Here is a 9,352-nt window from a genome sequence, read left to right as displayed (position 1 = left end):
GTCCTCAGGTGGAACTGGACACGGCACACAGAGACCTGCTTGCTTCCCTCACCCTTTATCTCAGCCTCGCATCCAACAGGCCAGTAGGTCTGCATGGACTGACCCCACTGGCCTGTGTGTGTCAGCCTTGACTGGCCCATCTGAGCAGCCTCCTCACTGTGTGTCCTGTGGCCTGTTCACCCTACGCTGACATCCTTCCCAGTGGTCTGCCCCCATAGGAGTCCAGAGATGGACTCCAGCTCGGCCTGTGCCCGCCCCTCTTGCACCTCTGTCTCCAGCAGCGTCAGGCTGCTTGAGGTTCTTCCACGAATATACAGAACACAATGGGGAGGGTATTACTCCCCTGAGCTTGTGCACCGTTGTTCCATTTTCTTTTTTGGTTCTTATTCCATTTTCTTGAATGGCTTTATGCCCCACCTGGCAAACTCCTATTCATCCTCTAAAACCCTGCTAACACGCCCACCTGTTGTGATGCCCACAGACAGGGTTCAGTTCTCACTCCCTGTGCTCAGATGGCTTCATTTTTCCTGTATCCTAATTACTTGTTTACCTGCCGGCCTCCTCCATCAGATCAAGGGTTTCTAGAAGGCAGAGTCACATGCGTGTTTCCTTAGCCGAGGTCAGCCTCAGGCCCCTGATCTACAGGTATGTGCCCGAATGGACGAATGGAGGGAGCAGCAAGACGCTCGCGGTTCTGTGTGTGACTCATCCTCTATGACAAGGCTGGAGTGGTCAAGGTCAGGCCTGCTGCTCGTCACACTGACACCATCTCGGGGAAAATGACAGTGTGCCTCCGGAATCACTGCCAGCTCGGTGACCCGCCAGGTTTAGGCAGGACAGCCGCTCAAACTAGGTCAGAGGCCTGGCCGCCCACCTGGTTCCAAGGAGCGTACTTCATGATTGCAGGAAAGAGTTAAGCTTGTGTGTGATTATTTATCCATTTGGCTAATTAGATTTTAATAGGGCCTGCACACTGCACCCTGTAGCGCTGCAAGAGGAATTTGAATGGGCTTTGCCAGGAAGCATGTTGGTGTTGGACACTGACTAGAGGCTGGAGGTGGGGGACAGAGAAGCTGCGCACGGGCAGCAGGGCCTCTGCCAGCCTACCAGTCTCTTCCTGTCACCCCTGGGCCAGCGTTTGTTACTTCCCATCCTCCTTCCTTCCGGGGGCTCCTGAAGACAGTGGTGAGCCGACCTTCCCTTTGGGGGCACATTGTCTGATGATGGAGGAAGACATCAATGACGATGTTGTGTCCCACACAGAGATCCCATCCCAGGGCTGTCAGAGTACTGGACCTGTGTGAACTCATTAAATACTTTCCTCATTCCTTCTCACATCCTACACACCAGGAGATCAGGGCACAGAGAGGCTAAGAGACTGGCCCAAGGTCACACAGCACCAGTGGAAGAGCCAGGATTCGAGCTCAGGCTGCCCGCTGGTGGGGCTGTGTGTTTACCTGCCTGTCTTACTGCTTCTCCAGGTCCGCCAAATGCATAGGGCATGGTGGTGCTAGGGTTCAGACAGAAGTTAGCAGGCGTCCAGATTTAGACTTGGGGCAAGTCAGGGGATGCTTGGACCAAGATCCAAATCTACAGGAAGCTTGTGCAGTCGAGGGGAAAGGAGGTGCAAAGGGCCTGAGGTGAGCGGCCCCTTGGTGAGTAGGAGAGGTGGGAGAAAGTGAGTAAAAGGCTACCTGAACTGGGATGGGGGTGGAATCAGACCAGAGCAGGAGGCCTGGGGCGGGGGGCACTAGGGGCTGCAAGCAGGGAGGACAGTCCTTAGAAGGGCAGGACTGGGGTCCCGCTCACCTTGCTTCCTCTGGAAAGTCCACCTAGGTCTCACTTTTCGGAAGGAGAGGGGCAGGTGGTTGGCTAGCTGGCCTTCTGTGGCCTCTGTCTCTCTCTCCATTCCTGTCCCCGAGTTTCGGGCTGACTCTCCAGGCGTTGGTGCTTCAGCTTCCTGTGCTTGTCCCAGGGGTGGTGTGCATACCACTTCCGGCTTACAAGGGTTTGGCTGGGCCCAGCCACTGTTGTGACATGGTGGGCCCGCCTCTCCCCCGCTGTGCCTTGTCGCAGATTCCACACTGTCGCCTCCCAGTACACAGGGTCTGCCTTGTCGTGCGGCCCCCACGTCAGGCCGCCGGCACTGCAGCCTGGACCCACCAAGAGCCTTTTCCTGCTCTGTGCCCACCCAGAGCCTGGAGTCTGAATCAGGACCTTACCCCAGATCTTGCCACAGACTCTTGGCTCTGCAGTGTGGACCTGTTGTTTTGGATTTCTAGTTTAATTCCATTATGATCTGAGGACCCATTCTGTATGATTTCTATTCTTTCAAATGTGTCAAGGTTGGTTTTATGGCCCAGGACGAGGCCAGTCTTGGTGGATGTTCTGTGGGCACTGGAGAGGAATGTGTGCTCTGAGGTTGCTGATAGAGAGTTCAGTCAGTGTCAATTAGGCTTGGTTGTGGACAGTGCTGTCTGGTCCCACACATCCCTACTGATTTTCTGTCTGCTTGTTCTATCAATTACTCAGAGAGGAGGGTTGACGTCTGGACTTGAATTGTGGATTTCTCCTTTCAGTCCTATTAGTCCTGCTTCCTGAATTGTGAAGTTCTGTCATTAGGCATGTCTGCCTTTGAAGGAGGCCCTTTATTGTTACGTAATGTCCCTCTTTATCTCTGATTATCGTCCTTGTTCTGAATCTGCTTTGGGAGACGTTCATTTACCTGCTTCAGCCTCCTTTGTTTAGTGATTGCTGCTACCTTTCACCATCCTTTCTCTTGAAAGTATCCACATCTTAATATTGAAACCTGGTCAGAATAGAGTTGGGTTTTGCTTTTAAGATCGGCTCTGACAATCTCTGTCTTTTAACTGCTGTGTTTAGACTATTCACGTTTAAAGAGATTACTAAGATGGATTAAAATCTGCCCCTTTGACAGCTACTTTCTATTTGTCCTCCTTCTATTTTGTTTCTCTTTCCCTCTCTTTCTTCTTTTCTGCGTTGAATTGGACACATTTTATGATTCCATTTTGTCCTCTCTGTTATCTGACTATTTATGTCTCTTTAAAAAAGTACTAGTGCTTTCCCAGGGTTTACAGTGTATGATTTTTTTTTTGTACTTTTTTTTTAAAATAAATTTATTTATTTTAGTTGGGGGCTAATTATTTTACAGTATTGTAGTGGTTTTTGCCATACATTGACATGAATCAGCCATGGGTTTACATGTGTTCCCCATCCTGAACCCCCCTCCCACCTTCCTCCCCATCCCATCCCTCTGGGTCATCCCATTGCCCCAGCCCTGAGCATTTGTCTCATGCATCGAACCTGGAAAGGGAACTGAGTCAAATACTGTTATTCAATTTCATGTGTACTGTAAAGATCTGGTAACAGTAGTCCCAATCCCCCTCTCACTTTTTTCTGTTCTGTTTTTCTTTTGCAGATTCTGTATGCGCACAATACCTTGTTATTATTTTTTTCTTAGGCAGTTAACCTTCAGAACTGGGGTCAGTAAGCCATGACCAGTGGCTTGATTTATAAATAAGGGTTTCTTGGCACACAACCCATTTGTTTACATTTGGTGCTGCTTTCATGTTTATTTACATGTTTACATATTTACATATTTTCAAGGGAAGCGTAGAGTGCAGAGTCAGGTAGTTGCAACAAAGAGCATCTGGCTCACAATACCTAAAATATTTATTATCTTTCTCAGAAAACATTTGCTGACTCCCAGTTTAGATCAGGGCTTCCCTGGTGGTTCAGATGGTAAAAAATCTGCCTGCAATGCGGGATACCTGGGTTCGATCCCTGGGTTGGGAAGATCCCTTGGAGAAGGGAACGGCTACCTGCTTCAGTATTCTTGCCTGGAAAATCCCATGGACAGAGGAGCCTGGTGGCCTATAGTCCATGGGGTCGCAGAGTCAGCTACAACTGAGTGACTAACACACACGCTGTTTAGATCAATTAAAACTAAAGAAAAAATAAATTTTATTTTATCTCATTAATTTCATTTCTAACAAGCCTGTAAGTACATTTTTCTGACTGATCCATTCCTTCCGTGAAGAATTTTCTTGGTCATTTCTTAGAGACTCTATGGGCGGTAAATTCCCTCAGGTTTCATTTGTCCGAGAAAATCTCAATTTCTCCTTCATTTATCCATGAACTCTTTTTTTTTAATTGTAAATTTAAACCTGTTTAAAATTGGAGGAGTGTTGTCTAATGTATAATGAGCCCCAGTATAACCATCTCCCACCTTTTACAGAATCAACTCCAGGCCCATTTTATGTGCTCTACACCCTGCTGCCCCCTCCTGAAAGTCATGCACATGATCTCTTCCATGGAGTATTACCATGTGTGTGTAAAAGATAGATAGTGACCGTAAACCACTGAAGGTAAGGATTTAAAAATCCTAAAAAATGAGCAGAGTTGCCCATGAAAAATTAGCAATATTTTCTTAATATCACAAAATATTCAGGCAGGTTTCAATTTCCCTAACTATTACATGACAATTTACTTCAGTCTTGAAGGATTTTTTTGAAGAATATGGAGTTGACAGGCTTTTTCTTTCATCATTTTAAAGATTTTCCCCCATTGTCTTCTTGTATTCATTACTTCTGAAGAGAAGTTGACTGTAATTCTTATCTCAGTGCCTCTGTAGGTAATGTGTTTTCCCCCCTTCTTCAGTTCAGTTCAGTCGCTCAGTTGTGTCCTATTCTTTGTGACCTCATGGACTGCAGCACACCAGGCTTCCCTGTCGATTGTCAACTCCCAGAGCCTACTCAAACTCAAGTCCATCCCATCAGCGATGCCATCCAACCATCTCATCCTCTGTCGTCCCCTTCTCCTCCCGCCTTCAATCTTCCTCAGGATCAGGGTCTTTTCCAATGAGTTGGTTCTTCACATCAGGTGGCCAAAGTATTGGAGTTTCAGCTTCAGCATCAGTCCTTCCAATGAATATTCAGGACTGATTTCCTTTAGGATTGACTGGTTGGACCTCCTTGCAATCCAAGGGACTCTCAAGAGTCTTCTCCAACACCACAGTTCAAAAGCATCAATTCTTCAGTGCTCAGCTTTCTTTATAGTCCAACTCTCCCATCCATATATGACTACTGGAAAAACCAGAGCTTTCACTACATGGACTTTTGTTGGTAAAGTACTATCTCTGCTTTTGAATATGCTGTCTAGGTTGGTCATAGCTTTTCTTCCAAGGAGAAAGCATATTTTAATTTCATGGCTGCAGTTACCATCTGCAGTGATTTTGGAGCCCAAGAAAACAAAGTCTCTCACTCTTTCCATTCTTTCCCCATCTATTTCCCATGAAGTGGCGGGAATGGATGCCATGATATTAGTTTTCTGAATGTTGAGTTTTAAGCCAACTTTTTCACTCTCCTCTTTCACTTTCATCAAGAGGCTCTTGAGTTCTTCTTCGCTTTCTGCCATAAGGGTCATGTCATCTACGTATCTGAGATCATTGATATTTCTCCTGGCAGTCTTGATTCCAGCTTGTGCTTCCTCCAGCCCAGCATTTCTCATGATGTACTCTGCATATAAGTTAAATAAGCAGGGTGACAAAATACAGCCTTGACGTACTCCTTTCTGGATTTGGACCAGTCTGTTGTTCCATGTCCAGCTGTAACTGCCACTTCTTGACCTGCATACAGATTTCTCAGAAGGCAGGTCAGATGGTCTGGTATTCCCATCTCTTTAAGAACTTTCCACAGTTTGTTGTGATCCACACAGTCAAAGGCTTTGGCATAGTCAATAAAGCAGAAATAGATGTTTTTCTAGAACTCTTGTTTTTTTGATGATCCAGCAGATGTTGGCAATTTGGCCTCTGGTTCCTCTGCCTTTTCTAAAACCAGCTTAAACATCTGGAAGTTCACGGCTCACGTATTGCTGAAGCCTGGCTTGGAGAATTTTGAGTATTACTTTGCTAGTGTGTGAGATGAGTGCAATTGTGTGGTAGTTTGAACATTCTTTGGCATTGCCTTTCTTTGGGATTGGAATGAAAACTGACCTTTTCCAGTCCTGTGGCCACTCCTGAATTTTCCAGATTTGCTGGCATATCGAGTGCAGCATTTTCACAGCATCATCTTTTAGGATTTGAAATAGCTCAACTGGAATTCCATAACCTCTACTCACTTTGTTTGTAGTGATGCTTCCTAAGGCCCACTTGACTTCACATTCCAGGATGTCTGGCTCTAGGTGAGTGGTCACACCATCATGGTTAGCTGAGTCATGAAGATCTTTTTTGTATAGTTCTTCTGTGTATTCTTGCCACCTCTTCTTAATATCTTCTGCTTCTGTTAGAAGAATGACAGAGAATGATCTCTGTTTGTTTCCAAGGCAAATGATTCAATATCACAGTAATCCAAGTCTATACCTTGACCAGTAATGCTGAAGAAGCTAAAGTTGAATGGTTCTATGAAGACCTACAAGACCTTCTAGAACTAACACCCAAAAAAGAGGTCCTTTTCATTATAGAGGACTGAAATGCAAAAGTAGGAAGTCAAGAGATACTTGGAGTAACAGGCAAATTTGACCTTAGAGTACAAAACAAAGCAGGTCAAAGGCTAACAGAGTTTTGCCAAGAGAATGTACTGGTCATAGCAAACACCCTCTTCCAACAACATAAGAGAAGACTCTACACATGGACATCACCAGATGGTCAATACTGAAATCAAATTGGTTATATTCTTTGCAGCCAAAGATGGAGAAGCTCTATACAGTCAGCAGAAAGAAGACCAGGAGCTGACTGTGGCTCAGATCATGAACTCCTTATTGCCAAATTCAGACTTAAATTGAAGAAAGTAGGGAAAAACACTAGACCATTCAGGTATGACCTAAATCAAATCCCTTACAATTATACAGTGTAAGTGACAAATAGATTCAATGGATTTGATCTGATAGAGTACCTGAAGAACTATGGATGGAGGTTCATGACATTGTACAGGAGGCAGTGATCAAGACCATTCCAAAGGAAAAGAAATGCAAAAAAGGCAAAATGCCTTACAAATAGCTGAGAAAAGAAGAGAAGCTAAAGGCAAAGGAGAAAAGGATAGATATATCCATTTGAATGCAGAGTTCTCCCCTTCTGGCTGCCGTCGATATTTTCTTAGTTTTGGTATTCTGAAGTTTGAATATTTTGGGAGAGAAGAAGGGTAGTGTATCCTGCTTATTGTTCTCTGAGTTTCTTGAATCTGTGTTTTGATGTCTTTCATTAATTAAAAAAAAATTGGCCATTGATTCCTTACATGTTTCTTTTGACCAGACTCTCTTCCCCTTTCAAGATTCTAGTTGTGTGTATTAAAACATTCAATGTTGCCCCCATGGTTCTTGGATGCTCTGTTCTGTCTTTGCCCTCCTGTGCCCCTATTTTTCTCTTTGTGCTTCTGATTGGGTAACTTCTAGAAATCTATTTTCTGGTTCACTGATTCTTTTCTCAGGTTCAGTTCTACTGATGACACCATCAAAGTTGTTCTTCATCGTTGCCACCATGCTTTCTATTTCTAACATTTCAATTAGAATTTCTTTTGTCTACTGTGTTTACCCATCTGATCTTGCATGTTGTATACTTTTTCCATTACAACCTTTAGCACATTAATCATAGTTACTTCAGTTTCCCTGATGGGTAGTTATAACCTTTGTGTCCTTTCTGAGTCTGTTCTAACAATTGCTCTGTCTCTTTGGAATGTGTTTTGTCTTGCTTTTTGCATACCTTCAAATTTTGGTTGGAAGCTGGACATATTGTTTAAAACAGAAGATACAGAGGTAAATATTTTTTATACTTAGAGATGATTATGCTTTGACTTCTGCTGGGCCTTTAGTGTGCAGGTCTGTGTCAATCTAGGCAGGAAGTGGGCTGGTATGGAGGTTTACTATTGCTATGATTGCTCTTGGTACATTAAGGGATGCAAATTCTGGGGGTGTGGTCTTCACAGGGTTCCTATTCATCCTGCAGCTGTAGCTCTGGTCATAGCACATGTTCCTGAAACACCCCGAGGGCTGGAGATTTTATTTTTATTTTTTCTCTTTTCTTTCTTAGCTTCCATGGGTTTTCATCAGTGCCCTTGATGACAATTTATTTTTGTTCTCCCTCCCACAGATTTTGCACTTTTTTCCTGTAGAGGAGGTGGCTGGATGGATCCAAGCAGAGTTTCAGCATTGGCTGACATCTGTCTCCAGCCAGACCACAGAGGAAACTTTTCCAAGATCCCAGATCTTCCCTGTAAGCACTGGGTGGAATTTGTGGAAGAAAATTCTGGAAGAAGATACAACCCTCCATACATTGCAGCCCCTGGGGGTTCACACTCTCATGGTAGTCCACACTTGATCTCCATCAGTTTATTACAAATTTTAGCCAAATCTTTTCACTAGCATATATAGTGTCTGTCTCAGGTTGGAAAGTTCTTGGGTCCTGTTTCTCCCTGCAGACACCTTCCTATTTCAGATTTCAAGTTACTTGGTTGTCTTATGAGATCTCTTCTCTGGTGGGCTCAACAAAAGTCACTGATCTGCAGTTTTCTAGTTTTTCTTTTTTGTAAGAGTGGGAGTGATGCACTTGCCTGCTCTCTACATCACTGACCAGCAGTCCTGCAGTGTCAGTAAACGATGAAACAATCTAGAAAAATGAAGAAACCAGAGCAGAGTTTATGATTTGGAGTTATGGTGATACCCACTAGAAGCATCAAATCCTGAAATGGTTGAAAATGATTGTCTCAGGAGACAAATTTGGGGGAGTCTGAGTGAGAAGGATCTCTGTTTTCATTTTGTGTTCCTCTGTGCTTTTTTTTTTTTTAAATTAGAAGTCAGTCACAAACTTGCGTTGGTTTGCCCAGGAACTGGTTTTACAAACACACACAAAGAAGTCTAAGGAAATACCCAGATGAGTAGCAGGTAGATCAGGGTGATCCATGAAGAGGTCATTAAAGAAAGATGGATTTTCATGAAGGAAGATTCTCGACTACAGGACATCTCAGAGCCTTGAATTGGCCCCATGCACAGTGATTCCTGAAGAGTCAATAAGTATGCTTGGTTTATCAGAATTGTTTAGTCTGGAATTCCTTTTCCTTTGGGATGTCTCCTGGAATTACTAATCAATCAAAGACTCACTTTGAGAATGCCAATGAAAAAACTGTCTGCGTGCATACTGTTTTTCCTGATTGAATCACTCTGAGCCTCAGTCTTGTCATCTGTTAAGTGGGTTTTAAATGCCTTTGGTGATTGTTGTAGGAAATAGGGAAGTAAAAAATGGGGAACCTGATGGGTGAAGCCAGGTCTGCACATCCCAAGCTTCTGCCCTGATCAGCAAGGATGTGAGATGGCAGCCCTACCTCCTTGCTCATAGGAGGCCCTT

General features: G+C 44.3%; 1 long non-coding RNA gene across 1 annotated transcript; it reads left to right on the top strand.

The window, feature by feature from the left end:
- Window positions 1-4,789: 4,789 nt before the first annotated feature.
- Window positions 4,790-9,141, top strand: LOC145508926 (uncharacterized). Its single transcript, XR_014055696.1, has 2 exons — window positions 4,790-7,767; window positions 8,102-9,141. It is a non-coding gene; the product is annotated as an uncharacterized LOC145508926 (long non-coding RNA).
- Window positions 9,142-9,352: the final 211 nt, after the last annotated feature.

The sequence above is a fragment of the Giraffa tippelskirchi genome, chromosome 6 (assembly GCF_054371585.1).
Source record: "Giraffa tippelskirchi isolate mGirTip1 chromosome 6, T2T-mGirTip1v1.2.pri, whole genome shotgun sequence".
NCBI classification, from domain to species: Eukaryota; Metazoa; Chordata; class Mammalia; order Artiodactyla; family Giraffidae; genus Giraffa; species Giraffa tippelskirchi.
This window is presented reverse-complemented; position numbering and strand designations above follow the sequence as displayed.